We start from the raw sequence: 14,423 nt of genomic DNA, 5'->3' as shown, positions 1-14,423 counted from the left end.
TCAAAAACATATCCATTCTCGGAATAGTTCCTTTCCCCTCCGCTCACATCCAATTTGTCTGCAAGAGCCGCTGGCTCTGCCTCCAAAACAAATCTCTGCTTTGTCCTTTTCTTATTCTCCCATCCTGGTCAGAGCTTTCACCACCTCTCCCTGTAGGACTCCGGCTGTAGCAGCCTATGCTGTGTTCTCTTGGCCTCCACCTTCAGAACCACCACCACTAAACACCTGTACCAGCTGAGGCCACTCCCTGCCTCAATCACTCAGCCCGCTGTGACTTTCTTTCAATTCCTTAAACAAACCAAACAATTCCAGCCCCAGGGTCTTTGCACTTGCCATTCTTTCTGCTGGAATGCTCTTCCTACCACACTGGCAGATGACTCTTTCTTATTTAAGGCTCACCTTCTCCCATTTACGAAGCTTTCATTGATCATAGTTTCCAAATTAGCTGCTACTCCCAACACAATAACTCTATGTCATACCTCTTCATAGCACTAACAATTTTCTTTTTCCTTTTCCTTTTCTTTTCTCATTCTTTTCTTTTTTTCCTTTTGAGGAGGAGTTTTGCTCTTGTTACCCAGGCTGGAGTGCAATGGCATGATCTCGGCTCATCACCACCTCTGCCTCCTGGCTTCAAGTGATTCTCCTCTCTCAACCTTCTGAGTAGCTGGGATGACAGGCATGCACCACCACAGTCGGCTAATTTTGTATTTTTAGTAGAGAGAGGGTTTCTCCATGTTGGTCAGGCTGGTCTTGAACTCCTAACCTCAGGTGATCCGACCACCTCGGCCTCCCAAAGTGTTGGGATTATAGGCGTGAGCCACTGCGCCCGGCCGATTTTGTTCTTTCACTGTTATTTTTAGTTGCTCTCCCCCTACTCCCACTTCCAGAATGTAAGCTTCACAGGGTTTTTTGTTTTGGTTTTGGTCTGCTTTTGTTCAAGTCTGCATTTCCAGAGCCCAACCTAGTGACTGCCATGTAGTATGTACTCAAATAAATACGTACTGCATGAATGACTTGGATGGTTTAGCTCCATTTGGAGAGATGGAGGAAAGTAAGATGCAGAGGCAGGAAGAGACCTGCCCACGTTCACAAAACTGGGTGACACAAAAGCTAATGGTGGCCGGGCGCGGTGGCTCAAGCCTGTAATCCCAGCACTTTGGGAGGCCGAGGCGGGTGGATCACGAGGTCAGGAGATCGAGACCATCCTGGCTAACACAGTGAAACCCCGTCTCTACTAAAAAATACAAAAAAAAAAAAAAACTAGCCGGGCGAGGTGGCGGGCGCCTGTAGTCCCAGCTACTCGGGAGGCTGAGGCAGGAGAATGGCGGGAACCCGGGAGGCGGAGCTTGCAGTGAGCTGAGATCCGGCCACTGCACTCCAGCCTGGGCGACAGAGCGAGACTCCGCCTCAAAAAAAAAAAAAAAAAAAAAAAAAAAGCTAATGGTGTTCTGGAGGTGGCTTGCACTGGCTCAAAAGAGTTGATTATTAAATTTTCAGAAATTGTGCAAGCCAGGTGTTAAACCATCATTAGCTTGAAACTGGTCATGTTGGGAGAATTTACACCATAGCAATGGTGAACACCGAATCAGCTTATCAACCCACCACTCTACAAAATCCACTGTGATCCTGGTGAAAGGCCATTTATTGATCCTCTGAATTCTGGACCATTCAGACTTAGGATGAGAACAGGAGCTCCCTCTTCCTGAAATGGCCCATCCCATGCCTGATAACGATATAAGTGCATACTCGGTGCAGGGATCTTTTAAGCACTTTGTACATATTATCTCCCTGAAGCATCATGACACCCTTCTGAGGCAGAACTTTATCCCTATTTCACAGGTGAGGAAAAAGAGACATGGTGAATTTTTTAAGTCCCAAGAGTTATAAATGTGTGATACTGTGAAATACATATTTGGTCTTCCTAACACCCCCTCCCCCCACTTCCACTGGCAGGCCCCAGGTAGCTTCAGTATGGGGACTGGTCACAGGAAAGAACGAGGCATGATTAAAGGGTTGGGACTTTCAGCTCGTCTCTCAACCTCTGTGGAGGGGAGAGGGAATGAAAGTTAAGTGGAACACCAATGGGCAATGATTTAATCAATCATGCCTATGTAATGAATGTCCCATTTAGAAACCCCAAAAGACTGGGTTTAGGGGACTTCTGGACAGTTGAACACATGGAGGTTCCCAGAAGGTGGCATGCCTGGAGAGGGCGTGGCAACTCCATTCTCCTTCCCTTGCACCTCACTCTGTGCGTCTCTTCATCTGTATCCTTTGTAATATCCTTTATAATAAACTGGTAAACATAAGTGTTTTTCTAAGTTCTTTGAGCTGCTCTAAAAAATTAATTGAAGAGAAAGGGGTTATGGGAACCCCAATTTATAGCTGGTCAGTCAGAAGCACAAGTAAAGAACCTGGAGCCTACAACTGTCATTGGAAGTGGGGGACAGTCTTGTGGGACCAAGCTCTCAACTTGTGGGATCTGCTGTGAAGTCCGGGTAGATAGTATGAGAACTGAATTGGAGTACACCCAATTGGTGTCCACTGCAGAACTGATTAATTAGTTGCTGGTGGGGAGAAATCCCTACACAATCCTTGGTGACACCAATCAACAGAGAAGTGTTGGTTGTTGAGTGAAAGAATAGAAAAAACTTTAAAAAACTTTAGTTGTGTTCCCTATAGTCTCAGATTTGGTGTCAGAAGTGGGATAAGTAAAATAGAAGTTGATAGCGTTAGAAGAAAGGTTTTAATATAATCCTATTTAAGGTTGGGTGGGCCAAAGGGAGTACTTGTTGGTTCCCTAACATTAAAGGGTTCCAAAAAAGTTTGCTATATTTACCTTAGTTTGGAGAAATTTTAAAAGTCAGAAAGCAGAGATTATAATAAGACATCTGATCTGAAATTTCCTGGGGCAGTAGTCTGGCTGTTTAATCGAGATAAAGATTAACCTAACAAGCAAGAGTTCCTTTGCTCAATGCCCTGATGGGGACCTAAAGCCCTGTGTACACAAGTGGATAAAATGATCAGGGATGGTGGAGAGAAATTCTTGGGACTCCTTGATATGGGAGGTCCACTGACTATGGTACCAACATCCATTGGTGAAGTCCTGACTTGGGGTATAATTAGATTGAGAGAACATAAAAATTTAAGGGTTGATAGACTTAGGAAAGTTGGAATGCTTGAACAAGTTACATGTAAAGAAGTTGTGTCTCCTTTACCTCAATGTTTAATGAGACTGCATAGCATATCTGGCTGGGGAACACTTCTCCTACCTAGTATGGCAAAACCAAAACCCATTAATAAAGTTCTAATAGAGGCTACAGTTAGGAAGGTGAGGGTTGGTGGAATTAAGATAAACCTTTATAGGAGAGTTGGTATATTTGAACACACTTTCTCTGAAGTGATTTTTCCCTGATCGCATTATAGGGATAGACATTGTATCAGCCTGGGAAATGTTTCCCATACCTAGCATTATAAAACAAAAGCCATGTACACCTGCCTTTAATCAATATTAACTGGACATGCTGAATAGGAACCAGTCAGATCTCTGGAGCCCACACAATGTCGAATAGAAGATGGAGTGATGCTATGGACAGATTCTCTAGGGCAGAGCCCTGTATGGAACCTAGACTGGGACCTATGGGAACAGCCTATAAGCACCTTCCAATGACAACTACTGGGACTCTGGACTAGAGAATTTCAATATGAAGAGTATAATACTACTTTCTATGGGATATTAATTCAAGCTACCCCTATGACTGAGACATGAAATGATCTTGAAGCCTGAAATACCAATAATATCTTGGATTATGTTTAAAAACACTCTAATGGAGATTAAAATGCCCAGAAGAGTCCCCTAATAAATTCGAAATGATTTATACAGGATCATGCTACCTGGGGAATGCAAGGAGGAGATACTAATGAAAAGGGAGCCTCTTTCTCCCTCAGACTGACTCTGGAACAGTATGGGAGCAGCTGGATCCTACTGCCACTTGGACAGTGCCCCATAAACAGCTCTCAACCAACCAACAAAGAGCTGCTTGGTGTGCAGATGACAGTGCCAAGATGAAAAGACCACGTCCTATTTAGAAGGATGCCATTCTGATCAAAGAAGATAAGAACAAATCCGTTCAGTGAGCTGAACTGCATGCTGAAGAATTGAACAGTGCTAAAAGCCCCTCTGTTTGAGTTTTTACTGACTCACAGGCCGAGGCCAATGGTTTGGCCATATATAGTCAAACAGGTGGATAATGGAAACCTAGCCTATTAAAGGGATGCCCATATGGGACACACACGGCCCTTTGGAAATTTGATGGGTCCTTAAAGTAGGACATGTCAATGCCCATCAGAAGAGCTCCCTTCCAGGTTTGGAAGGTGATTGAAATCGACAAGCAGATATCCCTGTGTGCTCACTTAAGGTGGCCACCTGTGTCCATGAAATGAGAGGATATGAGGGCACTGCAGCAGTGCAGAGATGGGCTGAATCTAAACACGCTTCTATTGCACCCTCTCAGGCACATAATGCCAGTAAGAACTGTTCTGTCTGACAGCAAGAGAGATAGAAACTGCAGATGGCTATGGGGCAGATTCCCTGGTGGGAAGGTTCCGAGCACAGCTGGCAAGTGAGGCTGATGCTGGTAGCCCTGGGGGGCTACAAATGGGTCTTGACAGGAATAGACACTGACTCTGGGCTGGCCTTTGCTTACCCAGTGGAAGATGCAAATGCTTAGAGTGCTGTAAAAGAATCAGAACAGAATATATTACACACATTTGCACAGGCTGCCGTCATTTCTTCCAACCAAGGAACACACTGTCCAGCCCATAATGTCCAGCAATGGGCAGAGAGCTGTCCTCCTTTGGATAATAATTTGATCAAGAAGTGGAATGAGCAATTAAAACACTGGTTGTCTAAAACAGAGAAGATAAAAGCATGAAGAATGTACCCATAATTTTTTAAAAATGTACCCATAAAAATTAAAAAAAAAAAAAAAAAACCCAGGAAGATCTGGCTTACACGCCTTCCTGAGTGTGTGCTCACGCTCAACCTGATGGGACTAGAGGAGGGTCACCACTAGACTTTCCTGCTTTCTGGTTGACCTGGGAAAGTGGGGGTGGGGAGAATGCTGGTGTGGCTGTGCAATTCTTGCCAAGTTGCTATAATGACTATGCATTTTTTTCTTTCTTCCAGATATAACCTCATTTTTTCCCCCTACCTGAGGCAGTGGTACTAGTAAAACCAACCCAACTGTCCCATAGAAGTGGTATTCACTGTTTTGTATTTTTGAGGCAGGGTCTGGCTCTGTCACCCAGGCTGGAGTGCAGTGGTGCAAACCTGGCTTATTTCAGCCTCCATCTCCTGGGCTCAAGTGATCCTCCTACTTTAGCTTCCTGCATATCCTACAGATGTGTGCCAGCACGCCTGGCAAGTTTTAAACTTTTTTTTGTAGAGAGAGGGTCATGCTATGTTGGCCAGGCTGATCTCAAACTCCTGGCCTCAGGCAATCCTCCTGCCTTGGCCTCCGGAAGTGCTGGGACTACAGGTGTGAGTGAGCCACCTCACCCGCTGGTTTTCAAATAAACCTAGAAAGTGACCCTTTTGGTGTTAAAACTTGAAATTTACATTTGTCTCACTTGAGTTCTTTCCTTTGGAAGCTGACCTTCAGGCAAGGGACTGAAACTCACCAGATTATACCACCCAGACAAAGAGAAACTAAATCCCTCATTTCTCATGATTGCTTCCTTACTCCTCCCTAATTCCTGTTTTACATTCCTTCACCCCCCAATTTTAGTCAGAGGTGGATTTGAGGCTGATTTCCCATTCTCCCTGGCTTCAGCACCTGATTAAAATCTTCTTCCCCGGCAACCCTTATTGTCTCGGGTTGGTTTTCTGTGCATCTAGCAATGGGAACTAGACTAAACCCTTGGCATGTTGGTAACACTAGGACGACAACCAGGTCTTGAACCTACAAGTGCTGGAAGCAGGGATGATTCCTAAGTAAAAAAAAAAAAAAAAAAAAAAAAAATGCAGCTATGCTCTTTGTTTGTTGTTACTATTTTTTTTTTTTTTTTTTTTTGAGACGGAGTCTTGCTCTGTCGCCCAGGCTGGAGTGCAGTGGCCGGATCTCGGCTCACTGCAAACTCCGCCTCCCGGGTTTACGCCATTCTTCTGCCTCAGCCTCCCGAGTAGCTGGGACTACAGGCGCCTGCCACCTTGCCCGGCTAGTTTTTTGTATTTTTTTTAGTAGAGACGGGGTTTCACCGTGTTAGCCAGGATGGTCTCGATCTCCTGACCTCGTGATCCGCCCGTCTCGGCCTCCCAAAGTGCTGGGATTACAGGCTTGAGCCACCGCGCCCGGGCAATGTTGTTACTATTTTTTACTTGACTTACAATAATCATATATTTTACAGGGTATATAGTGATGTGTCGATACACACAATATATAGTGATCAAATCAGGGTAATTTGCATATCCATCATCTCAAAAATGTTTCATTTCTTTGTGTTGAGAACATTCATTATCCCCCTTCCAGCTATTTGAAGCTATATATTATTGTTAACTGGAGTCATCCTACAGTGCTACAGAACACTAGAACTCATTCCTCTGATCTAGCTGTAATTTTGTAACCTTTAACAAATCTTTCCATATCCCTTTTTTGTCAGAATTCCCTAAAGGCCTGATAGAGGCAGACTGTACCTCCATCCTATCTGGCAAAACTGGGGCTAATAGTGGATGCAGCTACATTGTCCAGTAGTGAAACCAGCCCACTAGTTCTGCACCTGTATAACCTTACCCAGTCTGAATGGAAGTGGATTAGGGGGCAGGTACTTGCTAGACTAGTATTGCTGCCTGTAGTCTAGACAAGCACAGTGTTCCTTGCAAAGGTGGAAACGTTTGGATATAAATGAAGAGAAGGAATAACGGTAGCTGAAGGTAAAGGAATGAATAAACAGGTTATGTAATGAAGGAAATCTAATATTACGTTAACAGGTTGAAAGATGCTCAGAACGTGGGATGACGTCTCTTAGCTCAATTATACCAGATGCCTGAGAGGGTGAAACTATATGTGTGCAGAGACCACTCCTTTTAGAACCTGACAAGATAGAATGGAAGGCTGTAAACCTGAGTGGTCTCACTCCGGGAGACATTCTTACAATATGATGGACTGAACTAATTAGTCATGATTGAATGGGATTCTAGTAACGTGGCAGTATCTTTTGAGTTGTATATTCTTTTGGTATAAGGGAACCATGTCCAAAGACCAGGGGTGAATGATGTGTAATAGTGTGAAATATATATTTGGTCTTCATTCCTCCAGCCCCTTTCCTGACATACAACTCCTAAATGTTTGGAACCTCCAAAGGGATGTCTTCTGTATGCCAATGAATTGACTAATGGCCGGTAACCTCAGGATAGGTCTGGTCACAAGAAAGGTCAAGGCAGGATTATAGAGTTGGGACTTTCAGTCCACCTCCCAATTTCTCAGAAGGAGGGAGGGGCTGAAGATTAAGTTCATCACCAGTGGCCAATGGTTTAATTAGCCATGCCTCTAACTAAAATTAGCCATGCCTCTAATTAATGAAGCCTCCTTAAAAACCCAAAAGGACTGGGTTCAGGGAGTTTTTGGATAGCTGAACACATGGAGGTTCCTGGAGGGTGGTGCACCTGCTGAGAGCCTGGCAGCTCTACCCAGCTCTTTGGGAGGCCAAGGCAGATGGATCACTTGAAGCCAGGAGTTCGAGACCAGCCCGACCAACATGGTGAAATTCCATCTCTACTAAAGATACAAAAATTAGCCAGGTGTAGTGGCACACACCTGTAATCCCAGCCACTCAGGAGTCTGAGGTGGGAGAATTGTTTGAACCCGGGAGGCAGAGGCTGCAGTGAGCTGAAAATTTTAGTTTTCTTCCTATATCCTCAGAATATGACAGAAGATATCTGCCATATGTGCACCTTATAACAAACTTATATCCAGAATATCTAAAGAACTCTCACAAATCAACAAAAAGGAAACATCTCGATTTTTAAAATGGGCAAAATACATGAACAAGCACTTTATGAAAAAAAGGATATTCAGGCCAGGTGCAGTGGCTCACACCTGTCATTCCAGCATTTTGCAAGGCCAAGGGGGTGGATCACCTGAGGTCAGGAGTTTGAGACCAGCCAGGCCAACAAGGTGAAACTCTGTCTCTACTAAAAATACAAAAATTAGCCAGGTGTAGTGGCACATGCCTGTAGTCCCAGAAACTCAGGAGGCTGAGGCAGGAGAATTGCTTGAACCCGGGAGGCAGAGGCTGCAGTGAGTCAAGATTGCACCACTGCACTCCAGCCTGGGTGACAGAGCAAGATTCTGGACCAAAAAATAATACTAATAATAATCACATGAAAAAGAATTCAGCATCAGTTATCAGGGAGATCAAATCAAAAGTATAAGGAGATACTCTTACTCTGCGTCCAGAACGACTAAAATGAAACGGATTGACAATAGCAAGTGTTGGTGAGGATGTGGAGCACCTGGAACTCTCTTGTATCATTGGTGGGAGTGTAAATGGGCACAATTGCTTTGGGGAATGTTTTGTCAGTGTCTACTAAAGCTGAGTATTCCTATAATCCAGCAATTTCACCCCAGGTATTTATCCATGAGAAATGAAAACAACATGTCCACAAAGACTGGCAAATGAATGTTCACTGCAGCTTCATTTATGAAAGCCTCAAACTGAAGATAACTGAATATCCAGCAACAGGTGAATGTGTAAATTAATTAATATAGACTCATACCATGGAATAGCATTCATTAATAAAATAGGATGACCTGTTGATACGTGCTAAAACATGGTGGAAACTCACAGGAGCAATGTGAAAAATGCCAGATACAAGAGATTACATACTGTATGATTCCATTTATATGAAGTCTAATACCCGGCAAAAATTATCCATGGCAATAGATGTGAGAATTGTAATTACTCTGGTCGGGGAGAGTCTGGGAGGAGACATGTCATGGCAATCCAGTAGGAGGTGCACCGAAGGGAGCCTTCTGCAGTGGGCACGTTCTACTTCTTGGTCTGGATGGTAGTTGAATGGACAGGTAGATATAGTCTATCTGCCGTATTCCCAGATTCTGTGTTTACAAATTTGCTTATTCGCTAACATTTATTTCTAACCCTAAAATCAATACTCTCAGGGCTTTCAGGACTATTCACAGTCATCCGCAGAGGGGCTAAAATTTCAAGTTGCTGCACACAGGCTCCGAGCAGAGGTACAGACAGGCGACGCTCTGCCTCTTATCTCAGCTCTCATACAGAGATGTGGAGAGGATGGGGATTGCAAGCGGCAGTTCAGTGCTAGAAGCTCCAGCTCTGGTGCCAGCTGGTGAAGTTTGAATCCCACCCCTGGCACCTGTTAGGGGGGTAGCCTCAGACAAGCTACTTAATTAACATTTCTAGGAAACTTGTTTGCAAAATAAATAAAATAGAGTTGCCCAAAGTGGCTCACACCTGTAATCTCAACAATTTGAGAGGCCAATGCAGGAGGATCACTAGAAGCCAGGAGTTTGAGACCAGCCTGGGCAACATAGTGAGACTCTGTCTCTACAAATAATTTAAAAAGTAGCAGGTGGGTGCGGTGGTTCACGCATGTAACCCCAGCACTTCGAAAGGCAGAAGCTGGAGGATCACTTGAGGTCAGGAGTTCGAGACCAGCCTGGCCAACATGGCAAAACCTCATCTCTACCAAAAAAACAAAAATTAGCCCAGGTGAGGGGTAGTGGTGACACGTGTCTGTAATCCCAGTTACTCAGGGGTTTGAGGCATGAGAATCACTTGAACCCAAAAGGCGGAGGTTGCAGTGAGCCAAGATTGCACCACTGCACTCCAGCCTGGGTGATGGAGTGAGACCCTGTCTGAAAAAAATAAAAATAAAAAAAAAACAAACAAAAAAACTTGGCAGACTGGATGCAGGGGCTCATGCTTGTCATCTCAGCAATTTGGGAGGCCGAGGTGGCCATCCCCTGTGCCTACGAGGCTGACCTCTACTGACCCCATCAGCAAGCTCCCTTGCCCTTCAACTTCGAGGTGGGTTTGGCCAAAGGGAGGCACAGGCAGAATACTGGAGGGGGCTGGAGGATCCTCTCCTCCCTGCCTGCTGCCCACCTTGGGAGCCTCAATGCCATCAGCAGCCACTCCTCCATGATCTCAGTTCTCACTAAGGCCTTGGTCACACCATTCCTCCCCTTGTTCCTCCAGGACTCAGCAGAATTTGGCAGGAACCCTTTCCTCCCGTTGCTGACACCTGAGATCCTTACCCTCCCTACATCCCTAACCCTGCTCGCACCTTTATTATGGTACCTTGAACCTGGGAGGCAGAGGTTGTAGTGAGCTGAGATTACACCACTGCATTCCAACCTGGGCGACAAGTGGTACCTTTAATGGTACCTTTAAATGGTACCTTTATTAGACCGTCTGTTTAAGAAATAATCCCACTGGAGGGGGCTGTCTCTTTCAGGCCAGGACCTCGCTGACCTAGCACCATCATTGGCTTTTATCTTTATTCATTAAGAGCATTCCATTCTGCTAGGGGGCTTTGCAGGGCATGAGTCGAATAAGTCAAGGCCTGAAGCCCACTGAACACAATGCTTAGAAAGCTCAGGGGTATACAAAAATTCATGCCTTATTCATGCAAAGCCTCTCCAAAATAGTTAATGCTTTTTTAAAAATTTAAATTAAAAAATATATATAAATATATATACATACATAAAAATATATACGCATATATAAATATATATATACACACATATATATATATTTTGAGATGGAGTCTTGCTCTGTTGCCCAGGCTGGAGTGCAGTGGTGGGATCTCAGCTCAATGCAAGCTCCGCCTCCTGGGTTCACGCCATTCTCCTGCCTCAGCCTCCTGAGTAGCTGGGACTACAGGCGCTGGCCAGAACGCCCAGCTAATTTTTTGCATTTTTAGTAGAGTCGGGGTTTCACCGTGTTAGCCAGGATGGTCTTGATCTCCTCACCTTGTGATCCGCCCATCTCGGCCTCCCAAAGTGCTGGGATTACAGGCATCCCTGTGTGTGTGTGTGTGTGTGTGTGTGTGTATTTTTTTTTTTTTTTTTTTGAGATGGAGTTTCACTCTTGTCGCCCAGGTTAGAATGCAGTGGTGTAATCTCAGCTCACTACAACCTCTGCCTCCCAGGTTCAAGCGATCCTCCTGCCTCAGCATCCTCAGTAACTGGGATTACAGGCAGCCACCACCACGCCAGGCTGATTTTTCTATTTTTAGTAGAGATGGGGTTTCGCCATGTTGGCCAGGCTGGTCTCAAACTCCTGACCTCAGGTGATCCGCCCGTCTTGGACTCTCAAAGTGCTACTGGGATTACAGGGATGAGCCACTGTGCCTGGCTGTATGCTAATTAAAAAAATTTTTGATACAGGTGGGGTGTCACTATATTCCCCAGGCTGGTTTCAAACTCCTGGGCTCAACTGATCTTTCTGCCTCAGCTTCCCAAAGTGCTGGTATTACAGGTGTGAGCCACTGTTCTTGGCCTCAAACTATCCTCTTGTCTCAGTCTCCCAAGTAGCTGGGGCTATAGGTGTATGCCACCATGCCCAGCTATTATTTTTATTTTTTTGTAGAGATGGGGTCTTGCTATGTTGTCCAGGTTGGTCTCAAATTCCTGGCCTCAAATAATCCTCCCACCTTGGCCTCCTGAGTAGCTGGGACTACAGGCACATACCACCATAGCCAGCCTCAGTATATATTTATTTTTATTTATTTGTTTTGAGACAGAGTCTCACTCTGTTGCCCAGGCTGGAGTGCAGTGAGCGATCTCAGCTCAATGCAAGCTCCGCCTCCCGGGTTCACGCCATTCTCCTGCCTTAGCCTCCCCAATAGCTGAGACTACAGGCGCCCACCACCAGGCCCAGCTAATTTTTTGTATTTTTAGTAGAGATGGGGCTTCACCATGTTAGCCAAGATGGTCTCCATCTCCTGACCTTGTGATCCGCCCGCTTTGGCTTTCCAAAGTGCTGGGATTACAGGCGTGAGCCACCACACCTGGCCCTCAGTATGTATTTAAATGGAGTCTTGCTCTGTCACCCAGGCTGGAGTGCAGTGGCACGATCTCGGCTCACTGCAACCTCCACATCCCAGGCTCAAGCAAGTCTCTGGCCTCAGCCTCCAGAGTGGCTGAGACTTCAGGTGCACTCCACCATACCCAGCTAGCTAACTTTTTGTATTTTTAGTAGAGACAAGGTTTCACCATGTTGACTTCAAGTGATCTGCCTACCTCGGCCTCCCAAAGTGCTGGGATTACAGGCATGAGCCACTGTGCCTGGCCCTCAGTATATATTTGAAAGAATAAATTAGTTCCTATCCCTTTCATTGACTGAACTCTTCTCATCTTCAAAGACTTCCCTCCCTGACTCTCTGTTTCCTAGGACAAGGTCAGGTATGGTTACCCCCTTTGAGATGTACTTTCCTTTTTTGTGCCATGTCCCTGGAGCTGTGCTTGGTGCTAACAATAGCAGCTGAAGACATAGCTTGAGCAAGGTTGGATGGGACGTGGTGCGGGAGGTGAGGAAGGGGCGTTCCGAGCCCTGGCTCAGGTGTCTCCACCGTTTGTTCAGTCGGGGAGGCTCCTTACCCTCTCTAAGTCTCCTCATCCTTTTCTACGGGATGGGGATAATCTCAAAACCCACTCCACAGGGCCGTGGTGGGGACGCAGCAGTGCGATGGTCTGTTTATGTGCCAACCTGGCTGGGCTACAGACCCCAGCTGCTCAAACACCGAGACATGTCACTGTGGAAGGATTTTGTAGCTGTGACTGACGTCTCTAATCAGTTGACTGTGTTGTATATATTTAAGGTATACAATGTGATCTTTTGATATATATACACATAGTGAGATGATTACTACCATCAAGCGAATTAACATATCCGTCATGTCTCGTAGTTACCTTTTTGCTGTTGTTGTTGTTCTAATCAGTTGACTTTAACTGAAAGAGATTAGTCTCAATAATATAGGTGGGCCTGATTCAATTGGTTGAAAGGCCTTAAAAGCAGAATGGGGGTTTCCCGGGAAAAGAAAGTTTCGCTTCAGCTGCTGCTGGAGTTTCCAGCCTGCCTCTCCCGCCTGCCTGCCCTACAGACTTCAGACCTGCTGTCTTACTCGGTGTGGACTGCTGCGACAAAATGCCACAGACTGGGTGGTTTATAAATACAAGAAATTCATTTCTCACAGTTTGGGGAGTTGGGAAGTCCAAGATCCAGGCACTGGCATGTCCTGTGTCTGGTGAGGGCCGGCATCCTGGTTCATAGACGGTGCTTTATGCTATGTCCTCACACGGTAGAAGAGGAAATGTCTGACCTCTTAGGCCTTTTTTTGGTTGTTGTTTTGTTTTTGAGGCAGGGTTTGGCTGTGTTGCCCAGGTTGGAGTGCAGTGGTGCAGCCTCCACCGCCCAGGCTCAAGTGATCCTCCCACCTCGTCCTCCGAGTAGCTGGGACCACAGGCGTGTGCCACTATGTCTGGCTAATTTTTGTAGTTTTAGTAGAGATGGGGTTTCACCATATTGCCCACGTTGGTCTCAAACTCCTGAGCTAAAGTGATCCTCCTGCCTCAGCCTCCCAAAGTGCTGGGATGACAGGCATGAGCCACCGTGCCCAGCCATCTTAGGCCTCTTATAAGGGCATGAATCCCATTCATGAAGGTTCCACCTACATAACCTAATCACATCCCAAAAAGGCCTTAAGAGCAGAATGGAGGATTCCCAGAAGAAATAAGAAGTCTTAGACTTCCCAGCTCCCCAAACTGTGAAAATTGAATTTCTTTCTTTCTTTTTTTTTTTTTTTTTTGAGACGGAGTCTCACTCTGTCGCCCAGGCTGGAGTGCAGTGGCCGGATCTCAGCTCACTGCAAGCTCCGCCTCCCGGGTTTACGCCATTCTCCTGCCTCAGCCTCCCGAGTAGCTGGGACTACAGGCACCTGCCACCTCACCCGGCTAGTTTTTGGTATTTTTTTTTTAGTAGAGACGGGGTTTCACCGTGTTAGCCAGGATGGTCTCGATCTCCTGACCTCATGATCCGCCCGTCTCGGCCTCCCAAAGTGCTGGGATTACAGGCTTGAGCCACCGCACCCAGCCCGAGAATTGAATTTCTTGTGTTTATAAGCTATGGTGTTTTGTTGTGGTGGTTCACACCGAGGCCTCCAGATCCCATCACAGTGGGGGTGAAGTTTCAACATAAAAATGTTGGGAAGACACAGACATCCAGTCCATAGCACCTGCCTAACCAGCTCTCAGAATCACATAACCCGCTTCCATGCAATAAGCCTTTGTATAAGGATCGGCTACTCATTCTGTTTCCCTGATGGATACAAACAAGAGGACCCATGTAATGTGCTTAGAACATGGCCTGGCACAGACACA

The sequence above is a fragment of the Rhinopithecus roxellana genome, chromosome 12 (assembly GCF_007565055.1).
Source record: "Rhinopithecus roxellana isolate Shanxi Qingling chromosome 12, ASM756505v1, whole genome shotgun sequence".
Lineage (NCBI taxonomy): Eukaryota > Metazoa > Chordata > Mammalia > Primates > Cercopithecidae > Rhinopithecus > Rhinopithecus roxellana.
The sequence above is the reverse complement of the archived record's forward strand: the minus strand, read 5'-3'. Positions refer to the sequence as shown.